General features: G+C 35.2%; 1 protein-coding gene and 1 long non-coding RNA gene across 6 annotated transcripts in view; one reads left to right on the forward strand and one right to left on the reverse strand.

The window, feature by feature from the left end:
• Positions 1-14,066, reverse strand: part of LOC143303206 (uncharacterized) — a 52,682-nt gene extending 38,616 nt beyond the window's left edge. The window contains exon 1 of the long non-coding RNA XR_013059295.1: positions 13,792-14,066. This is a non-coding gene — a long non-coding RNA (uncharacterized LOC143303206). The remainder of the gene's footprint in view (positions 1-13,791) is intronic.
• wge (BAH domain and coiled-coil containing protein winged eye) overlaps positions 1-23,553 on the forward strand; it is a 360,478-nt gene that overhangs the window by 68,920 nt on the left and 268,005 nt on the right. The window lies entirely within an intron of this gene.

Genomic DNA, 23,553 nt, shown 5'->3' on the forward strand with positions numbered 1-23,553 from the left:
AGTAATTGACTCGAGATAATAAGAAATCGTGAACCTACGATACGACCGACCGAAGAATCACAAATAGCTATAACGAAAGACAACGATGTTTTCATAAACTCTAAATCCTATAAAAGTTTGTCGCGTGTATTGTATCCGCACCATATTGTGATATAATCTTCATCCTTCTTTTCCACAGTTCTACTACTTTTTGAACCATTGTCATCGTCGTTTTACAAGCACGTAATTGTACAAAAGTATTGACCTAATTTCACGAGAAAACGTTCCGCGCAAGACTCGTCCACTCCGAAACACGTAAATCGGACCTGGTATAACGATTAAGTCGAAAAGTTTACAGCGCGGTCGAAAAATTGAAAAGCGTCGAATTCAATTTCTCTTGGATCAGAGGCGATTGCTACTTAAAGGAAGTTGAGTAGATACTTGGACCGAAATTGATCTCGCGTGCCTCGGTGGCGAGAGTCGGATTATAAGGGAGACAAAGTTTCCGAAGTGTGAGCATTATTGGATTAGCGAAGTGTCAGAGAAACGTTATAGACGGTGCAACTTGTAAGCACTTCCTGCGTTTGCTTTCCTTCCTCGTAACTCGTGTGCAACGACGCAACAGACGCGCCGCCATACTCTGTTCTTCGGGAACGTGACCCGTGCAAACGCGACAAAGGAACTCGCCAACGTTGCATGTCTCCTCTTTTATCAATTGTTTTTTTACAGGGGGTTCTAATTGCGCTGAGCAATTTGCTCGTATACCTACCGCATAATTTCTCTCAACTATCGTTTCGCTTATCGCGGCGGTTTACTCAGTTTGATTGTATTTTAATTCTCTATGGTTGGCTGATGTAAGATAGTGCTGCTACTGGCGATGAATAAATTAGTTTAATACATCAGCTCGTTACGTAAAAAGTACTTTTTGAAATTTCAGTAATCGCAGGATCTTCCGTCTAGAGGATGAGTCGAGGCAGTCGAAAAGTGTATATTCTTCTTGAAGGTGAAACGTGAAACGTTTATAGATGTTTACAGTTACGATTCATTAAAATTTCTGGTGACAATTAAAATCTAATTGAAATGAAAACTACTGTCCAAGTTTTTATTCACCGAGACAACAGGTTTTAGATTTTCTTAAATTGTATATACAATATATACAGGGTGGTTGGTACTGGTGGTACAAGCGGAAAGGGGGTGATTCTACGCGAAAAAGGAAGTTGAAAATATAGAATAAAAATTTAAAAATTTTAAAAATTTTAAAAATAACGTCAATCGACAACGATCTACAGTGAGATCCGTTATATCGAGACGCGATAAAGTGCACGCGTACCGAGCGAAAATTCAAAGTCGATTTTCTCAAAAACAAAGCCTCGAAAGAAAAATTTTTATTCTGTATTTTCGACTTCTTTTTTCGCGTAGAATCTGCCCGTTTCCGCTTGTACCACTAGTTACCAACCACTCTGTATAATCATACAATCAATTTCTGTTTGACCTTCTTTCACTTGTACTATAAGAACTTCTTCTACTATACTATAAAACTTTTACTATAAGAAAGACTGGAATCGTCGATGTAAAGTCAAATTGTGTGTTCTTTTTCTTTTTATTCAATCACAAACGCTAAAAACGAAATAGTAAATAAAAATATCCAAGTTAAAAATTTACGTATTGCGTTTAAAGCAATTGTCACTATGACTCTGTTACTTTCTTTTTTTTATACGTAGAACATTATCAAAATTCAATGATAAATAATTCGTGGCAACAGGGTTAGTCACAGGAAGGGTCGAATCTCTTCTGGCAAGGGAATGTTCCATTCCCGGAAGCGAGTGTTCCGCTTCCGCTGACCGTTCTGTTGCCTTTTAATTCACCCATTTAATAGAGTAACTGTCGCTCCTTTTCAATGAGATCGCCGTAAAATGAAAACGCCGCTACCGTTCTTCCACCTTTGTTTTCTTCTTTCTTTCTGCTTTCTGGCGTGTCGTCGCAGGTAAAAATGTAAACGTAACTTCCACGAGACAAGCGGATCTGCGTCGTTGCGACTATTTTTCGCGAGGATTTTTGTAAAGCGTCGAACACCAGTGAGAAACGTTAATCGAATTGTATCGTCTTAGATCGAAAAATATCGTATCACGAATATATTGAATACTCGTTAGCGTGGAAGCTCAAAGTATATTTCGTGCGATAAAGAAATGAAAAGAAGATCGTTTTATCAATTTCCTTCGTTGTCAAAGTCATTTATGCTTTCCACTTTTAACCGAGATAGAAGCCTTTATGATATGATATGAATATAAATTTTTTAAAAACGCATTTAATAAGATACGATTTATTCTACGTACGTAGTTCGTTATTAATCTGTTTTATATTTGACTTGAAAATGTTATCGATAAATTTGCGTTGCAAGATATAAGTACATAGCTAGCTTGTTTATTGTGTATTTTGCAAAAATTATTTTCTGGAAGATACATCTACTTTTCACTATAGTAAAAACATTAACTATGATATATTATACATAATGTGCTACAATAGGTATCGCACGATTTTTAGGAATTTACGTAACAAAAACAATGTAACAATATTTAAGACTCGTACTTCAGATTTCGTAATTTAGATGTCATTTACAATCCTTAATGTTCGAAAACTCTCTAAAAAAAGTTATTCTATTTCAGTTATCGTACAATTATAAAAATATGTCGCGACAATACATAACAACAGTACATCGTAGCAATATACAAGCAATTTTATTAAGAAGTAAATGTAGTTCAAAGTTCGTGGAATCCAATCAGAAGTTAGGTTAAAGGGAGCAGATGTTTTAAGCCTTTGAAAAAGCTTCAATTGCTATTAAGTTTGCTGAAAAAGTTACCATTCGAGTTAAATTAGAATTACACGTAATAAAGTATCCTTTGAAATAGTTGAAAAGTTTTATAATATTCGATCGAGGACAAACGCTATTCACAAACGAATAAAGTCAGATGATTAAACGCGACAAGTGCAATCCAAGCATTTATGAAGCAGCTACTCTCGAAAGTAGTTAAACGAGTAGACGAAAGAGATTTTTAAGAATCTTTTATGAGAAATTTTTGTAAGTTTTTAGTGTGTATTTACAGAGTTGTTAGATAGCGTTTCTTCCAAGAAGTCGTAAGATACGAGGCGTTGTTTTTCTATGCCATTAAGTTCTAAAAGTAGTAAAACATCAGTTGAGAAGAAATTTCTTAGTTTTTTTTATTAACTCCATTTATAGTTTCATTTTGTTCGATTGACATTAGAAACTACTTATACGAGTTGAAAACGAACGATGACTACGTAACCAGTGATACTCTCATTTTATTATTTCACTAAACAATGGTTTCAAAATATCAACCTTCTTCGCCTAAGACTCGTTTTAGCTAATTAAAATATGTATTTGAAGTTAAAATTCATTGAGTTATAGGTTGAATCGTAAAGTTCGTTTTATTAAATAGAATTATATTTTGAACTTGCTCCATGAATTTGAAACAATTTGACTAATTCAACAATTTGGCTAATGATATTTAAGTTGAGAGTGTACACGTATAAATAGAACTGTATTAATTTTTGGATTTTTTCTTCATGAAGAATTATTGATATATTTTGGTCTGTTAATTTAAACATAAATGTCTTTGTCGATTAATTAGAACATTTCTACTTAATGGGAAACTTGTTATATCGCAGGATTTATTTATCTTGCTTAAAAAGAAATTAATGCTCGTGAAATTTGCATGAAATTTCGGATTATCAGAAGCTGCTATACATTTATGGCTCCGATATTCCGGGTTCATCGTTTAAATTTAGCCCATTAAATGTCGAACGTGTATTAACGCAACGTTTCATTTGCGATTCTTTCTCAATCACTATATATTACCGAATTCCGTTTTCTGACGCTGTGGTGAAAAGAAATTCCAAGAATCTGCATCATATTTTGTCCCCCACTTAAATCTATCGATTTTATGAAGTTTGAAGAAATTTAAATATTTCATATCACTATGATAAACTATCTTTTTTTTTAAATAACAGAATTATTTTTCAAATAATTCGTACAGCGAATTTCCGCAAAATATTTCTTACTCCAATACATACATCGTGTCTGTTATTTTATTTACCACTTTTCCCAACAACTTTCTACAACTTATTAAGCTAGTTTAGTTCCTGACTAGTTAAATAGCTTCGTAGCTAATATTCAATAGCTAACAACACTCTATACTATTCATAATTTATGCAAATCTGAGAAAGTATCAACAAGAACGTATCTTATCTGTAAATATACATCAGATCGCCATCGCAATGATTCACAGAGCATTTACTTTAGCAATTTGTATATCCCAGTTATCCCGTGATTCATTCAGAAACGATGAAAATACGCAAGACAAATACACCAGACGTAATCTACGTATTATGAATAAAATGTTGAAATACAGTTAATCTTAAGATATTTAATAGCTGCAGGTTTATCGTAAAGTCGCGAAACAAATTACGCTGGATAGCAACGATGCGCAACGATCAGTGACGATGTGAACGTCGCCAAGCAATTGTCACGGTTCGACGACGTTCAATGTGACCATTTTCATAAGAATATAGCGAATCGGGTGAATATACGCTTCTTTCATCGATATGACCTGAACACTGGAATCTGGCGTACGATGTCTCGTTTTGATAATATGTATAGTAACAGCTGATATGTGATACGTGTCGACAGATAAAATCGTCAATGTCGCATCGATTTAATTATCGTCGAATAAACTCACACCGTATTAATGTTTTCGACACACGCGCACGCACACACGGTGCCACATATGACACGAGATATTTTAATTGTTTTCCCTTTCGAGAGTAAAAAGAAACGATTATTTTTGTTGAAACTGGTTGGTTATTTTTCTAATAGAAACGAACAATTAAACAAGTAAGGTTTTTCTTTTGTAGCAGTGACATTCTTTCGATCGTCGGTCTAATTTTGTAAAAATAGAATTAATTTCACGAAAACCCCTTCAACGATAGACTCATCGTATTAATTAATACATAGGTCGTCTGAAAAGTTTCTTTCGTTTTATAAGGAAATAATGGATGCACAACATTTTTCGTTTTATATTATTTTATCGAATTACGTATGATCCATTTTGTTCTATCAAAATAAGGATCACAACGTTCGATAGATTAGGTTTCATGTTTGTATAAAGATGCATCGTTGTAAGACACTTTCCGGACAACCTAATATATTTTCGATATACGCATAATTTTCAGTTCATTTTAAACGCTAACACGCGTATTATTTTTTACACCGTACTAACTTCGATTTCGTTAAATTTTGATTATTATAAATTCTTCGTTTACGCGACGAGAAGCTGGGAAATTGTAAAAAATTGCGAAGATTGTGGAGGAGTAAAATATACGGTTGTGGTAACAGTCGCGTGTGTCAATATTTACTGCAATTAGCAATTATTAATTATAATTAGAATACTTTATTATTAATCACAATTAACGATTAACGTATTTAACCGATGTACAATCGATTGTTGGTTACGATATAATTACCGATTAGCACGATTATTTAATTATCGCTTGGATGAACGATCATCAGTGAATAGTTGGTTAATCGTCAACGAGATAATCACTTACCATTAAAATTCTGCTTATTGTCAAATTAATATTTGATTCTGGTTTCGGATCTTAATCATCTTGAGTCGTCGATATTTACATTTTAATTAAAGCGATACATATTCGTAAAGATGAAACGGATCTTTAATTAAATTTCTGCGTAAAGGTAATTATCAATTTAAACCAACGATTCTTAATTAATTGTATATATTCTCAATCCTATCGACCATTGATTTCATTGATCAATCGAGTAAATTATCATTTTTTGACGATCGATGTCTTCCGATCGTAAGCATCGACCAATCGAGTGAAAACGGCGAGTACAGGCGAAATTAATAAACGAAATAAATTTAACGAATCGATCGAGCTCGCGATAAAAGCGTACATTTACAATCGAGCTGTAAACTTTCGTAGTATCTTTCGTTGTAACAATCATTTCGGCGATTATGAGATATATCGGGAGAACGAAACGTGAGAGAGAAGAGCAAGAAAAGATAAAGAGGGTGGAGGAACATCAGCGCGAAAAGAGATCCTGTGTCGCTTGTACCCCTTTATAATTTTATAGCGCGCCATCAAAGTCCAGCGCGAGTCACGTTCAGAATAAAATACCAGCTCCATACGGTTCATCAATTAACGAAGCTAACTAGTCTCGTACGAGGCGTCATCGATCCCTTTTCAGGGACAAATTTTTTGTTCGTCCCGATAAATACTAGCCGTTCGGGGACAGGCAAAGGACCGAGTCCTTTCGAAGCGACACTAACGAACGTTTGTAGACTACTAACGAAGGTAGAAAGGAGCCTAATCGACGAGATCTTTACTACTCTCTCTGCCAGCACCGCCTCCGGTTAGAAGCGTTTCACTCGTTACTGGTTTCTGTCCGAACAAGTTGCCGAAACATCGTCTCCGCAACCATATTTGTCCGCGTCTTTAAACGCAATAATCTTATAAATTCCATGGAAAAGAGCGCACAATTTTGTCCCTTTTATTATCGCGTTCGTAAAAGTTCGTGTCGGTGAATGCGTGGAGAAATTGTACAAGCGCGCTTGTTCGAGAAACAAGGTGCAATAAGATGCAGGTAAATAGATACGGAAAAATGAATTACCTAGTTACGTGTAAGCGAATTATCGAATTAATGTCTAATCGAAAAATTCTATAATTCATGAAATTAACGATGAGATGCGCGAGTTAAACAGAAAAATAAGAGAATATTCTCGCTTGTAAACGAAGAAGCAGATGTAACAACGATAACCTATTATTAAAAAAATTGAAATTGTTTAAAAATTGAAAAATAAGGAAACCTTTGTTAAGTGGTTATAGACACCAGTGTATAGACTACGCGTATTCATTTTTCTTTTCTTTGCTCTTTCGTATATCGTGTACATAAATCTGAGTGAAAGATGTCAGGTCGCAAGATCTAACTCGAACGCCGATCAAAATAAAAGGTATGTTATAGTACATATCGTAGACACGATTGGGTGGCACGGACACGGACGTGATAAGAGCTTTATGTTGCTATAAAAATTGGTCGTAATTTTTGCGACCCATGGAAAGATGGGAAAGAAGAGCAAAAAAAGAAGAGGGTAGTAATCGGACGACCTAGTTCGATGGTCAGAAGCAAATTGATTTTCTCGTGACACGCGCGTATTGTTGCGGTATCCGGAACGTGGCCGGTAAATATTTCATGCGCGTTTACCATTAGCTTCTGCGATGTACGAGTTACGCGAGCGGTATTTTTTTTTTTTTTTTTACGTGTCGTATACAGCTTTGCGGCGGTGTATAATCATGAATTTCAATGGGATCGTTTGTTCTCGCGATGCTCAATTTCTAGGAATCAATTGCGTTGTTTCTTTCGTAAGCTTCCTAGAAGAAACACTGGCTGGTTTGATCATTGATTGCGCTAATTGTGTTACCTTTATCCGTTTTATTTCTGTCGATGCTTTGATTTTTCATCGATTCTTATTCGTCGAAAGAACGCTATCCTTTGGTAATTAAAAGCCGAAAATTAATTTCCAGTTTCTATGATTTGTTTTTTCGATAGCCTGGACTGTCTAGAAAGTGACCAATTAAGAGCTTCTTACGCTTTGGAACTTTTACAAGTTTATCAAGAACCGTCGACGATAATTACAGACGCGTCGTTATTTTTGAAAAATGTTCTTTACCTTTTAACGTGTCAAAATTTTACGGAAAAAGGCGCTATGATTCACCGATCACGATAAATTTTTATCAAGATAATTGCCGAAACGTGACTTTTAAAATGTAGCTTGAAAATTCAGCTTGAAAATGTGCAGGCATTTGTGAAAGTGAAGTTGGTGAATTATGGAAAAAGCGGTGAAAATCTCACCAATGAACGTTGCAGCCTAAGCCTAACATCAAATACATAAATATGTAAATAGTTTTATCCAACGACAGAAAAAGGTAGAAGATTCTATCCTTGTAATCTATTGCCGCGAGAGTCTTCCAACGACAAAAATTCTTCTTCTTTTCTTCAATATTTCCATTCGAGATTAACTTTTCGTGCTTTCAACCCTTTCGAATTTACCAGCATCCTTTGTCATCGTTCACGCTATCGTAACAATCCCGGTACTGACGAACGATCCAATCGGCCGCTACTTATTTATTAACAGTGACGAACAATGCTTCAGAACCGATGTCGATATAACAACGAGTGGTATAGCGACTATTCCGCGGTCCATGTATATCAACGATGCCTACCACTGACATCCGTAATCTGCTTATCGGCAGAACGAATATTCAAAGTTACGAGCATCTGTATCAGTGAATAGCGTGCATATCTCAATAACGCGCGGCGCGCGGTATCGTGCCGAATAATTTGCGGATATTACAGGTATTCCTATCGTTGGTTCAATACGCGGATACCCACGCGATTCGTTAAACCGCATTTTCGTCGGCACGCTCTTTTCGAACCGGTTCGTAATGCGCTTATCGTAACTTTTCTCTCGAAATGAATCGGGCCGCGTGAAAAGAACCGACCGCGATACTCTCGCGAAATTGAAATTAAAATGAATACCTGGTATTGTAGAAAAAGAAACAGGAGAGAGAGAGGGGGGTAGAAACATACCGCTTCGTTTCTTTAAATGTTGCAAATATGTAATATATAATAGATAGAGTTATTTAAGTCATCTGCGTTTCAACGTTCGAAAAATGAAAATTGAACTTTGCGCAGAATGGTCAAACTTGTCGTATTTCATATCAGACAACGTCAGTTTTTGATATAATAGCGAAGGAACGAGTAAATATCGTGTATACGGTAGAGTGAATACTTTACTTTACTTTACTTTACTGTACATACTTTGGATACAGTGAAAGAAATATTAAAAAAGAAAACATGATTCGTATAACTTTATGGCAGAGTTATTTGAATCAGCGAGAAGGCATTACGTAAGAACTGATAAAATATAATGGAAGATGTAAGAATTGAGATATAACGATACAAAAACTAACGAACGAACTGACTTTCAGAAATAAAGTAATATATACACGCTATTGAGTTATAATAATTACAACTGAGAATATTAACATCGAAGAATCTTCTTTCTTCTTAACGAGCGTAAGTTACATCCTCGTGGAAAACTATGGCTCTTGTTGAACTATCAGCGTAAGTACACGATATATTTCACTGTTTATCGCGTCGCTAATAACGAGTTAAATAGTCTGCCTTAAAACGTAACCGGTTTACTAATTGTCGATGAACAAATTTGATGAATTACGAGGGAAATTGCTTATTCGTAGCTCGACTCGAGTGTCCTTCTTTCAGAGAATTTCTTTCAGAGAATAGTTCTAGACAAATGAGCATAAATATGGATTCAATCTTTCCTAAGATATTCGACACTTTTTTGAATTATCCGAATCTGTCAGAGATAGCAAAATGACTAACTCTCCTTTTTCTTGAATTTCTGAATTTCATTAGCCACGTGTATAATTAATGTCCGATTCTCAGGAAGCAATGGCATGATTTATTTCCACAAGTTGATTTATTGTAAGAAGGTAACACGAATAGCGATAAATTTGAAGAAAAATTAAAAAAGAGAGAAACATTTTTACCATATCATGCGTGATACTTCTCTATTTATCAATTTATGGAATCAATCAATATTTTTAAACGGTTTACACGTATGCAGAGAAAAGATTTGTCGGCAAAATGTCTACAGTCTCGATTGCATATGATTTGTATGAAATTGAACGCCGATCGGTATATTCTAATTATCTGTTGCGTGAAATCGCATTAAAAATCCTTCGGTATCGTTTTCATAACGATAGAACGAATAGCTGTGGATTAATTTTCCTTCATTAAACTCAATCATTTTGCATTCAAAGCCGTGCATAACATTAGTGTAGCTTTCGCGCTAATGATCATATTATTCATGGTTATCTGAAACTTTTTGCTAAAGATACCAGCCTTGTCGATGAACATTTGGAAATATTAAACGAATAGCAAACTCACGTCGGTAATTGGGATAACTCGATTTCAACAATACAAGTTGATCGATCGATTCGGATAAAAAGTAAGAGCACATTTATGTTGTCGAAAGAAAATAGACGTATTTGCCTCACAATTGTTATATAAAATAGACATTTTTACGTTATACGTATGATACTTCATTTTCACATTCTGATTTTGTAACAAAAAATATTTCAACAAATCCATGCTACTATTCTCGCGTAATTTTACGTGGATTAATCAACGATAACAAATTATTATTGGGTTGGCAACTAAGTGATTGCGGATTTTGTCATTAGATGGTAATGTTTGTCAACCCAATATATTCGATAAAGAAACATTCATCGATTTTTGAAATAGTTTGAATAGTATCGCGAGTAGTGTAGAATCGCAATTGTTTTAACATACTAACTGACATAGTAAAGTATCTATTTGCATTAATTCGCAGACAAGTATTAATAAGACGTCTTTCGCTTATTTTAAATTGTTATATCTATTTTTCAGATTATCCACTACATTAACGTTACTTTTGCTTCACAAAAGCGTTTGAGCGATCGATCGCATCGAAATCGCTGATGCATTCGAATACGCGTAATTACCTTCCGTTTCCCGTAATTGAAACATTCCCTTTGCGTTTAAACGTTCCAGCTACATGTCGGTATATTTAATTAGCTCTGTTATAATTTATTCGTTGCACTATTATAATCGAAGATTGATAATTACCAGTATTACCTATATGGTAAAAAAATCGCGATTATTTAATTTCGACAATTTCGCGCGAATATTTTACAAACGATTTTTCCCTGTTCTTTTTTTTTTTTTGGTTTTATTATTTATTCTTCCTCTGAATCTACAAAAGTGATAAATTTTGGAAATTCATAACGTTCGAGCGATAAATAATATAAATAAACTATGTGTGCAAGCGCAACTTTGACACCCGCGTCATTTGTCATTCTAATTCCTCAACTACGTCAAGAAGCAGAAAATGTTTGCGAAATGTTTGAAATACGGTCAGGAATTTCTGAGAAAGCACGTAATTCTCTGATAACGAAGATATTGATCGTACATAAAGATGATAGCAGAACGTGTGACAAATTTTCTGTAATCGCGTAAGCAGAAAAAATACTAAAATAATGTGGCACTTTTACGTACCACGAAATTGTTCCTAACTGGGAGAGTATTAATTTTTCCACTAATTTGTAATCTGAGACTCTCATTCTCCATCGAGCGCGTACTATCTATCACTAAGTTCTCAACTGCTCCGTCTTTCTTTTTTACTTCTTTATATAGCATTCGAGTCGACGATGCCGCGTACACGTGCTCGCGCGTGTCGCAATCGCTGTGACTCGATTAATTGCTGTTAATTCGCGCGTCTGTTCTCCTTATATGTTGATGACTCGAGAAAACTGAAAGACCATCGCGTAACAGCCCAGTTTAAAAGTTTGGATAACTCTAAAGTAGGATAAGAACTAGTTCGATTAACAGTTTTGGATTGCGTGCTACGAATAATCGCCAATCGCTATTATTCCTAATTAGTATTGGATATCATTATTACTCCGGAAATCGCACGGTATCTGGTGTCGACTTAATTCGTCCCATTTTTTACGGTTTTCATTTTCCACCAATTAGTGAAGTGGATGTGTTTCCGTTTTATTAAGTGTGTTAGAAATTTCTATACGGCTGCTAATTCATATACAACAATTAGGATATTTCGTACGAACGTTAATATCGTTCCTATCGTGATTTTGCAATATTCATACGCAAAATTAGAAATTTTCTTTTTTAAAGGGAATTAAAAATTGATAAACGTGAACCGATACGTTTTAGATCTCGCATATACAACGATAAGCTTGATGGCTCGAACCAAGCACGACACACATCAAATGTTTCGAATGATCAAGTAAATTTGCCTTCTTATGAGATAAAATCATCTTAGTGTCGATGTTAACGTTAATCGAAATATTAATGTTTACGTTTAAATATTTAAGTAAAGACAAAAGCTTCTTAGTTCTGCTAATCGAGGTCCTCTGTTGCATTTGAATTGCATTTATATTTTTGATTGTTGGGTTGTATCTTTGACATAAATTTAAGGCTGCGTTTGGTTTCTCTCTAAATGAATGGTCGAATTTAATATACAGGGTGGTTGGTAACTGGTGGTACAAGCGGAAAGGGGGTGATTCTACGCGAAAAAAGAGTCGAATATATAGAACAAAAAATTTTTTTTAATTTCTCTCTTTTTTTAATTTTTCCATCGAGACAACGATCTACAGTGAGATCCGTTATAACGAGACGCGATAAAGTGCACGCGTACCGAGCGAAAATTTAAAGTCGATTTTCTCGAAAACAAAGCCTCAAACGAAAAATTTTTATTCTATATTTCCGACTTCTTTTTTCGCGTAGAATCATCCCCTTTCCGCTTGTACCACCAGTTACCAACCAGCTTGTATATTGGCTTGGTAACTAAGTGATTGCAGATTTTGCCATTAGGTAGTATTGACAAAATCCGCAAGCAATTAGTTGCCAACCCAATAATTCGTTATTTATTCTTCCCCAGTTAACAGATTAATAAATGTTCTCGAACGATTCCGACAAAAACAAAAAAAAAAAAAAATTAATGATTTGTAGGTTGGAAGGAAACCAAGGGTTTGTTAATTAAATTTTCTGCGCGTCGTTAATGGTACTAGAACGCGTATTTTGAGGACGACGAAGGCTGGCTGTAGCAAAACGAAGAGAAGTTAGAAGTTGATGTACGATAGAAATTCCTCAGCCAGTCTAAGGACGGTTTTATTGCTTTTCATGTGTTAATAGCACGGTGAACACGGACTTTTATCTTCTCAAACAGCTTTCACAAAGCCGAAAGCGAGCTGGAGAGTTTTTACATCGTGGGTAAAAAGAGTCTTAGCCTGTGGATTTAAATTTTAACATGAAATCCATAAAAGTTGGCCCGATAACATTTTACAGTATAAACGACGACTAACCTTTTGTAGCGGAAATGCAAAAATCTTTATCTCTCTGCAGGCATTGACATAAGAAGTCATAACAATGTTCTATATAGGTATTTTTCCCATTAATATGTATGTCTTTCTACGAATAACTTAAAATTCGTGTAATGATTTATGCGATAATTTCTATCGAATTTTTCATAATGTAAATTCATAAAGCGAGAGAATTTTATTAAGAAAATTCTAATATTTCTAAATAACATAATAAATAATCTTGAAAATACTGTTTGTCGTAAAGTCGAAATATTCAATGACATTACAATATTTTTCGTCTGAATAAATATTTATACTTTTGGCTTCTATAAAAATTAGCTCAATTTATCAGCTATTTTTAAAACACATACATAAACACATCTTTGACTGCTTAAATCTTCCAAAAGAGATTCTTTTCATCTCGAGCTATTTACGTTAGACAAAGTTACTACTTTCTAATCATAAAGCGACTTTCGTACGATGAAACAATCGCGATAATCGTTTGCTCGTATCTACTCACGCTCACCTTAATTAATTATTAATTAAAATATCGGACTACTGTATTCAGGACGAAGGCAATAATCTAGCGAACTTTTAGCATCCTATTTAAAGACGAATTTCTTATCTTATTTAACTTCCCGTTTAAATTGTACAAATTTTTACTATCGCATTTCATTATCGATAACCGAGCCACACGTAATATGTCCTTGTCAGGTTATCGAAAGCATCTAAAACTATCATAGCCATTGTTTCTCATGATCGTTACGTTATACTTACGTTTAATTAAAATGCTTGATTATGTATTCCTCGTGGAAAAACGGCGTTCGTATCTCCCACCAAAAAATTCATAACGCGTATCGCTGTTTGTTATTGTCAACGATGAAAGATCTCTGTCTCTTCCTTTTCAACGTCGTTGGTTCAGTTCGGCGGAACTATGTACATCGTTGAACAGGAAGCCGGACGGGCCAGTTACCACGATTCGATTAATCGCGCGTTTTTATAATCGAGCAAGTTACGGCGACGTGTATTTCCGCGACGTGTACACCTTCCTACTGGCCGATCAATTAAGCCGGAATGGCGCAACGGCGTGGAGTAACCTAGTTGCGCCTTATCTTGGATCGACTCATCGGTAACGTGGCGTGCGAAACGCGTGTATCTCGTTGGCGCCATCTTTTTTCTTTCCTACCTGTGCGCCGCTTTATCCGATCTATTCTGCCCGTTATTACCTCCCTCTTTCCCTTTCATCCCTCCGATCCTTTTCTCTCTCTTTCTTCGTAGTATCTTCGTATCACGCTTTGTTTCTATTATTTCAATACCCCTTTGTTTTTTTTCTGGCATGGCGTTATTTTTAAAGGTTTTCGCGTCGGAGTTGTGCGACTTCTCGATCGATCGTGAGATAAATCTGTTGAGAATCGTGGATCGTAATCGCTGAAATAAAAGTAAAGGAACACTTAGATCACACTTAGAATTTATATGAAAATAGTTTTAGATTTATTTAACAAATGATTTACAGGATCTTCGTCGATATACATTTGCACGCGTCTCAGCACTCTCTTTGTCTCGCCATCTTCTATACTCACACTACTAACGGAACAGTTGCATTCATCTGTGCACACACATACTTCCATACACTCATACGTGTGTCACTAATACGCGGCTAATCTGGTCTAGCACACAAAATTACACATATCTCAATAAGACCGTACGCACGTGGCCAAGTTTGCCGAAGTAAGATTTCCTTGAAATCATCCAGCCTGCAAAAGATGGTAGGACAAGATGGAATTTTTGAATTTGTCAGAACGAGAAAAGGGAACTCATGTATATGCGTGGGGGTAACTGGAAGAAGAACGATAGAACCGGAAACGCGTGGCGAAAAGGATATTTTTCAGTAATTGGAGAAATCTATGTTTTACGAATAAATGATAATTTTTTTTTTTTGGTTTGGTAATGTGGAGGACAAAACAATCGAACCGACATATTGCGATTACCTTGTCTTATTATGAGAAAAATAAGGTACCTTGGAGACTGTTTACCAGAAATTTTGTAATCTTATACTTACGTCGTTGCTTTCTGAAATAACAATGCCATATATATGGTACGTTAAACAAACTGTTTACACGAACCGATCGAGGCACGAACGTTTTATTGATCGAAGATCATGTAATAAAAATCCATTGATTATCTCCGTCACCTATGACTTCTCGTTCGTATGGTAGAAATTCGCGTACGAGTAAGTAGATTGAACAACCAGTAGTTCGTGTTTAGTTTCCATTAAAAAGGAATGCTACGTTACTACGATATACAATGTACAGAATGATGCAGCGCTAATATGGATTTCCACTTTGAATTGTTAAATCGAAATACATCTCATTGTTGGAAAAAGGGAACGACACAATTGCAAAAGGTAATTGTTTGGGAGATGAGAAAATTTCAGATTTATTTAGTCATGTTTGTATAATTGAATGACAAAAGGGAGACGTATATGACGACGTTGGGAACAAAACGGTTGTTAATCGCGTGTTACCGAAAATGTGCCGCTTTTGTATTCGTTTCATCGTTTTTCGAAATCACCGTTGTATCACGCGTCGCGCATAAAAGACGTTAGTAATTAAACGTAATATGCAGGGGCGTAAACATATTAAGATTATGTTTTTACACGATGTGTTTTGGTTATAAATGTGAATCATCGGCACTTGAGCTCTCAGGCCTGCGAGTTCTTTTTTAAAGAGCATCAAGTTGAAGCGTACGAGGCATAAGTATGCTCCAAGCTGCGATAATACGTTTTACCTCTCGCGTCGTTACAACGTAAATACGAGACGTCAGAACGTAAGAACAGAAAAACAGTTTAGTTTTTTTGAAATGCAGCCATTAGAATTAAATACAACGAAATCATATTAAGACTGGAGACTGAAAAATTTATATCGTTTATCGTGTTTATCGTATTATCGCGTTTATATCGTGTAAGGTTTTCCTGCATAACTGGAGGAAAATTATTACCGAATTTCAATATCGCTTTAATTTCACTTATTCCACAAATATACAAGTATAATGGTAAAAAAATATTGTCTCATGAATTCTACAAGTAGCAATTTCTCTCTGCCAGATATTCTTGAAGATTACGCGGTAATTGCAGATGTAAGAAGGCCACTGGGTATTTTTTTTTAAACTGTTTCCTCTGTTTTACGTACGCCACGCATAAATTCCCTGTAGAACAGCACGATAGTACTTTAACATTTCACTTATCCGTGATCAATGTTTTATACTAATTTATGTTTCACCTATGTCTTGAACATTATTCTCCTGATAGTTGACGATTCTTTGTACTTTCTCATAAATTCTCGCTTTTCATAAATTGTTTTCATTTCATCCTATTTTCCCCGTTCTTTCTCTTGTACGTTTTAATTGTTTCGTCAAGGACCAATAAAAATATCGGTACAGACGATATTTTTCTGTAAAATGTCGCATAAATCTGCAAATCGATTCTTCATCCCACTTTCCCGTGAAATATAATGCGAACTGCGTGTGTATGTCTTTTTTTTTTTGTTTTTTTGGCGAAATACAAGATCTTAATTACTGAACTAGAATTCTTTTAGAAGCTACATAAAATGTGAAAAAATTAATGTAGAAGCGGTATAGCGACCAATGTAGAAATAACACGTGCGAGATATCTCGTCGTAACTCGACGTCGCTCTTGTGACACTTTGGATGAGATATCTCGTGTTCTAATGAAAAGCCACGCGAGGTATCTCGCGCAAAGCGTCACATGAACAACATCGAGTTCCAAGATATCTTGTCTGCGGATGTGGAGGAATTAAAACGCGTTCATTAAAGCGCTGCATATAATTTCTTCGAAAAGTGCATGAACATCCGGTATTATCGTTATCAATCTTTTAGAATCTTTACATCTGCGGACGAGATATCTCGCAGTGTCGTTCATGCGCTGGCTTGAATCGTATATCTCGTGTGTTTTATATCAAATACGTACAGTGTCGGACGTGACTTTGTATAAAAGAATGGTTGAATAAATCTAAGAACGTATGTAACACGTTTTAAGTTTGTAACACGTTAACTGGGTCCTTTCTCCACCAGAGACTTCTAATAGATTATTTTATTTAGCTGTAACAATGTTAATTTACCAGTAGGTGCCAAGTTAAATAATTAGAAACTTGTATAATTTCAAAATTAAAAATGAGTACAGACAAATCGATATCAGTTAGGTTCTAATTAAAAGCTTTTGATTCTCGTATATGTATATACGATATAATTTATTATTAACAGAAATCGAAAGACGTTTCAATAGTAGGAAATTTTCTGAATAAAGAAATCACGTCCAAGAGTGGATTATTCGAATGAATTGCTCAGAACGAATTATTATAACGTAATCAAATGCGTAATTATTAGAAGATCGTTAAAAAGTTACATGGAATTGCACGTTAGATGGTAGATTTTCTTTCGTCGACAAATTTTGTATATGTTATTCTAATTCATAAAATTTCTACCGAATAATATCTTGTCAAGGTGAGTATATTTCTCTTGTAGAAATCATTCAACAGATACGTAACGTCTCGTTGAGAATTTCCATTCATCGCTCCAAAATTGTTGTCTTTTATTACTTTACATAGAAACATATAGCGTGAAAAGGTAAAATGTTATTTAATTTTGAGAAAAATTTACGCGTGTCAAGAGATTGGTGAATTATTTATTTTCTTAGCTATTCCATCTGCTTTTCTATTATTTCTCACGTGTAATATGCAATGCAAAACGACTCAATGGCAGCCTAAAAAACGACAACGTCCTCCGTACTCTAGTTTCAAATATCACGATGAAATTTTCTTCGAACGATGACAGCTGAAAATTGATCTGTAAATTTCACGTTACCATTATCGATCGTTAACGAATGGCATTCAACCGGCTCGATATTAGCGAGACCTGTAGCCAGGACGTCCTGCATTCAGTGCATTATGCTCGTTAGTGATTCAGGTAAATTAAGGACGAAGACGATTGTTATGCTGTCGTTCGATTATTCGCCTACTTTTAACAATGCACATAGAATGGCATGTGGCCCTATTTCTCTTCGAAAGTTCGCGCGTATTAAGTGACAGTTGAACGGTCATTTTCAATTATTATTTAACGTTCGAAGTGGCAATCCTTTATGTACATATTTGACCGATGAATATTTAAAACTACGTTATGTTTTAATGACAAATGCTTTCGTAAAATGTCACGATTATGATAATATAATAAGTGATAAATCGTATCGATGATGTTCGATGTTTGACGTTAGATTATTTTGCGGTATTAGAATTTGCTAGAAAATATTTCATCATTTAGAACTGTGGTTCATCGAGACGAGACGATTTATAATCGAATGAGATAGAAACAAGTAGCATAGAAAATGTGGCATTTTAATTGGCACGGTAAGATTTATCCAACGATGTGTGTCGATATGTGTTATAGTTTGATACGTAGTTTGAAAGTAATTGCGAATGGAGTGATCGAACTTGTTATGCGTGTAATGTTTCAAAATATTTAAAGATCTCTTTATCCATGAGACTTTTCAATTACGTTTTGTTTCGATCTTCTTTATAACGTTAAAGCTCCAGTTTAAGATTCACCTTCTAATCAAGATTTTTCTGTACATACACGTTGAGACAGTGAAATATCGTATCGAGAAGCCTGATACTCGTATTACAGGCTACATACGCATATATTACGCGTGTGCACACTTATATTACGTTATAACAAGCTTGATAATTAAATTTAAATGTGTAATATATAATACCACAATTCCTCGTATTTCCTTATAGATACTATGTGAAAATGAAACATTTCATTCTTCATTTTTCTCTGCATCATTTCCATCTTTAACTTACAATTTTACGCGACACGTTAAACTGCGAACAGCGAGAACTACGTTGTATAATTCGGTCTCTTACAACCACGGTGAAACTCGGAAAATTGCTACTCGAATTAACACGGTGTGATCAGCGACAAAGAGCGCGCACAGGAGCATACAGAAGAACGTTGAACTCAAAATTCGTTAAAATCGACATTCCCCTTTTATCCCGTGGACTCTTCGTGTGTATAGTAGATCGATTAAAACGTAACAGCTCGAAAAGTTACCACCAGAACCTACCACGAGTACCTGCTTCTCTTCTCAACGCAAAAGATACTAAACGCTTCTTTCCACGTGAACATAAACGCTTCCTTGCTACATACTTCAGTCTACGTAGCAGCCATACTGCATCCAACGTTCTTTAATTATTTTCTGGACAATTTTCTGCTAAAGAATCTGCGTAGGAATTAATCTCGTGGCTGGCCCAGAAGGGTACTTATATCGATCGATGGAAAATACCATGGTGTTCCGTATGGCGGCGTCCCTCGGTCGCCGGTCACTCGAAGGCGCAATAATTGCCGGCGGGTTTTCTACCTGGCTTGCATCGTGCGGAATCCACGTACACATCGCGCTACATGGCCACGGACGTTTCTCGCACCTGTGCTTAACGTGCGATCTGATAAGGGGTAACCACCCCGTGGCAAGCGCGTCAGATAGGGTGGTAATGCGCGTGGCTGGATGCTCCTTTCGAGCCGACCCTAAAGGCGCTTTTCCGTTTCGTCGACACGACACACGAACCGGCCTCCTCCAGGCCTTTTATAAGGAAACGCCGCAGCTGGAGTTGTTTCCTATTCGGCCGACGCGACGACACGATAAAAGCGTCACGATGATTAGGAAGAACCGAGGAACAAGATTCCTCGCCTTCTTCCAAGGTTTCTCGCTGCCGATGTTGTTGTTTGCTTCTTTTGCTATTGCGACGGCATTGGGTGGTTACGAAGTGCGCGTTGTAATCGATGATATTTGCGATAATAAAGAAGCGTTTAGTTTTATTTTGTACGTTTCTGATCGACGTAAGCTAGAGAAAAGTTCAGCTATAAGAACGCTTCGCTGTCTGAACGTTCTATCAACGGAACGATATTTTTTGCTTGTATTCTTTGCTGTTACGCGTCGTTTCTGTGACTTCGTATCGCTTATCGCTTTAATACGAAGCTAATATCGTACACGTTAATATCTTGCGTACAACGATGCCAAGGAGAAAATATCGAACTGATCGAACGTCGAAAGGAAAGAAAAGATATCGTCGAAGAGATTAGACAAAATTATTTGCTGGCTCAGCAGAGGCAATGATAGATACAATATAGATATCGAAAGAAATAGAGGAAAGCGCGAAGATGTTGCAAAAGCAATTATAATTACAATTAATGATACGAGAAACGGAAACATGTAATTGAAAGCTACTCGTGTGTTTCAAGAAGTAGAGAAACTTGAATGGATTTGGAAAATTTGTTTATCTATTCTCTGTCGTACGGTAATGGTAATAAATCGGAAATAAAGAGATACCAGTATCTCGATTATTAATATGTATACTACGTTATATGTATTGTGCGAGAAAACTTTGAAAAAATCATTTTTTCTACTAAATATCGTCTTTACAAATTTGTCTCAATTTAACGAAATAACAGATTTACAGTCTTCTTAGAAAACTAAATATCGCTAGCCAAAAACAGCTTTGCAATACCGAATTAAAAATAGCATTAATTGAAAGAAATTTTATAATTAGCTTCTCCCTTTCAGTCCTGCAATATGATGTTTAACTAAAAGATTGATAAAATCAATCGCATCAAACGATAAATCCAGTTATCTGGAATATTAAAAATGAAAATTTAAATTATAGAGACTGAAACGTTCTAACGATATGTATAATACGAAATCGGGTAAATTATCGTGGTTAAAGATTGAAGAAAATATTGAAGCGGCAAGAAGACATATTGATTCGTTATTCGAACACTTCAAAGATAAGCTGAATACCTCGATTCGATTTTCTTTAAACAGGTTTGCATTCACGTATGAACGTAATAGCGTCTAAATAGATCTGGCTTGAAGTAATACTTATCGATTTTTTGAAATCACGTCTATCACTCGTCAGAAAAGAAAAGGATACAGTCGACAAGTTTGACGATCTTTCATTTTAGCTGACTGAAGTAGAGAAATCAGACGATGAAATTATAGTTACGATCGCACGGCTATACATTACATCGAATTCTCTAGTTTATATCAGCTGAACATTCGACGCATAATTTTATTATTTATAATGAAATAAATATCCTCGTATCATTTAACGAGGCTCGACCTTTTTCTCTCGTTTAACTCTGTTGCGTTCTTTGAATGAATTTTTCAAGTCAAATTTATTATTTTTTTTAAAGGGAAGCAGCTTTAATACGGTGTTGATCAATGTCGTATTACCAATATCGTCTTTCTAGTTGCTTTAATAGACGCAGTTAAACGTTTTCCATCCTCTTTAAAATAGCCAACACACTACATGCCATGATATCGAGGCATTAAAGATATTAAAATATTGCTTGCTTCGAGGCTTATATCTGCTTTTCATTAAAAATTCGTTAGCTTAGTAGCTATTTTTAAAACACTGCTATCTTTAGATCTTACACGTTGTTTTCCTTTTCAATTACATACGTCGTTAAATAAAATCCTTCTGTTTAAACATAAAGAGATATTAATAGAAGATAGTGGAGAAAAATGTGCTTAAGATGTTTCCATCGCGTTAAACATTTTTTTAAATTCGAAGATGCAACGGAAGAATCTTTTCGATGCATAATTTCACGTTCAAATTTTATTCGTAAAGATTTCCTCAAAATATCAAGATCGGAGCGCAGCAGGATTACGAAGGTCCTTTTGTAATGAATATCCTTTATTTACATAGAAGGGAACGTTAGCGTGTCGAACGAAACGTCACATCAACTTGTGAATAAAACGAAAATAAAAATGTTAGAATACGCGCGAGTACGCAATATTGGAAAGAAATGGAATGGAATAGATTTTATTTGTCAATTTTATTTTTATTCCGCTCGGAAATACGGAAGCTCCCCGATTCGAGCGCATTCATTTTGAATCTTTCAGTTGGAAGCGCATTGATGGAATCGCCGCTGCGGTTTTCGTTTGGAAAACTTTGAAACGTTACTTCGAAATATTTCCTCGGATGACTATCGCGCAATGCGATACAGGAGTCACACTAACAATATCCAATTTCTTTTTATATCAACTTTCCCCATATGAACAATTTTAAAAGCGTATACACCGAAGTTATAGAAAAATGTATGATATGTATAATTTTGTCGACTTTTTTACTTCGATGTTACTTTGCGTGCAAAGATATAAAAGTGAATATTTTAATACAATTAAAAATAGAAGCAACCTATTTGATCTACAAACATGGAAGTAGTTTTGCACTTAGATGAAAAAAAAAAAGAAAAATGAAAAAGAAAAGAAAATAGATCGGAAATTCATATTTTTAGAAACATAATTAAAGAAGCGAAAGCTAAACAAAAATTTGTTTCATCCGCTAAATATTATAACTGTTACTATGCTCTGAGTATTTTATACATCTTTGCACATTATGTGCATTCTCTGCATTTTCGTAGCATATAAATTTTTATGCATTAAAATGCACAGTCCAATGATAATCGATATTTTTGATGTAAATATTTTTTAAGAAGATTCCATAAACAAATTTTGCTAGTACGTAATCGATCGACAATTTATTGGATCTTTAAATCGCTCGCATGCGACCAACAGCAAAATATGACGCGTCGTATCTTCCCCTCGTGATCCTCATATTCTACCAATAAGAAATTTCAAGTTATTTCCAGATTGTAGAGAATGTAGAGAATATAGTCACTATAATTAGATATCTATGGATGAAATTGGATGAGACGAATATAGAAGGTTTATTTAAATGCGACCCGGTTTCGCAAATAGATAAAGGTAAAAAGGAGAATATTCAGAGTGTCAAGATTGGAAACAACGTTATATGTATTCGATTTCTTTTTTCGGTTAAAGATCGTCCATCAAGAAAACATCGTACGACTTGGTAAAATTAACTCGAGCGTTGGAATTTTTATGAATTTCTCGTGTAAAAACCGATAAAGGTAGATGTATATATATGTAGACGAGAAGAAACGAATGCATGTTGCAAGAACTATATTATTTCCGATGAATTATAATCTCTATAAGTCACGATCAATGTTCACGATAGATTAAAGTTGTGTCGCGTCGAAAATTACGTAAATCTCTTTAAACAGATTCTGTTTTCACATCGTTTTATGCTCGAAACGTTAGAAAGCTTCAGCCACTAAGAAGAACATAATATTCATTTTTTTAACAATATCAAGCTACTGGTACTAGTATTCGTTTATATCTCTTGAAAACACCTTCTACGTGTTCATCCGCGATACACAGTATGTTAAAAACTATGCTACTCGCAATTGTTCGATGATCAAATATTTCTTGCAAACAAACGTTATATAAATTTGCATGCATAGTTTCCCGTGTTTATAACTCATTTGTCCGTCGGAGGAACCCGAAAACGGTTCCGTAATTCTAGTCCCAAATATTTAAAAAGTCATCTGAAAAGTCATTTCACGAATTACGAAACACCGTAAAACTCTGCTATCCGATAGCGTACTAAA

The sequence above is a fragment of the Bombus vancouverensis genome, chromosome 1 (assembly GCF_051014615.1).
Source record: "Bombus vancouverensis nearcticus chromosome 1, iyBomVanc1_principal, whole genome shotgun sequence".
Taxonomy (NCBI): Eukaryota; Metazoa; Arthropoda; class Insecta; order Hymenoptera; family Apidae; genus Bombus; species Bombus vancouverensis.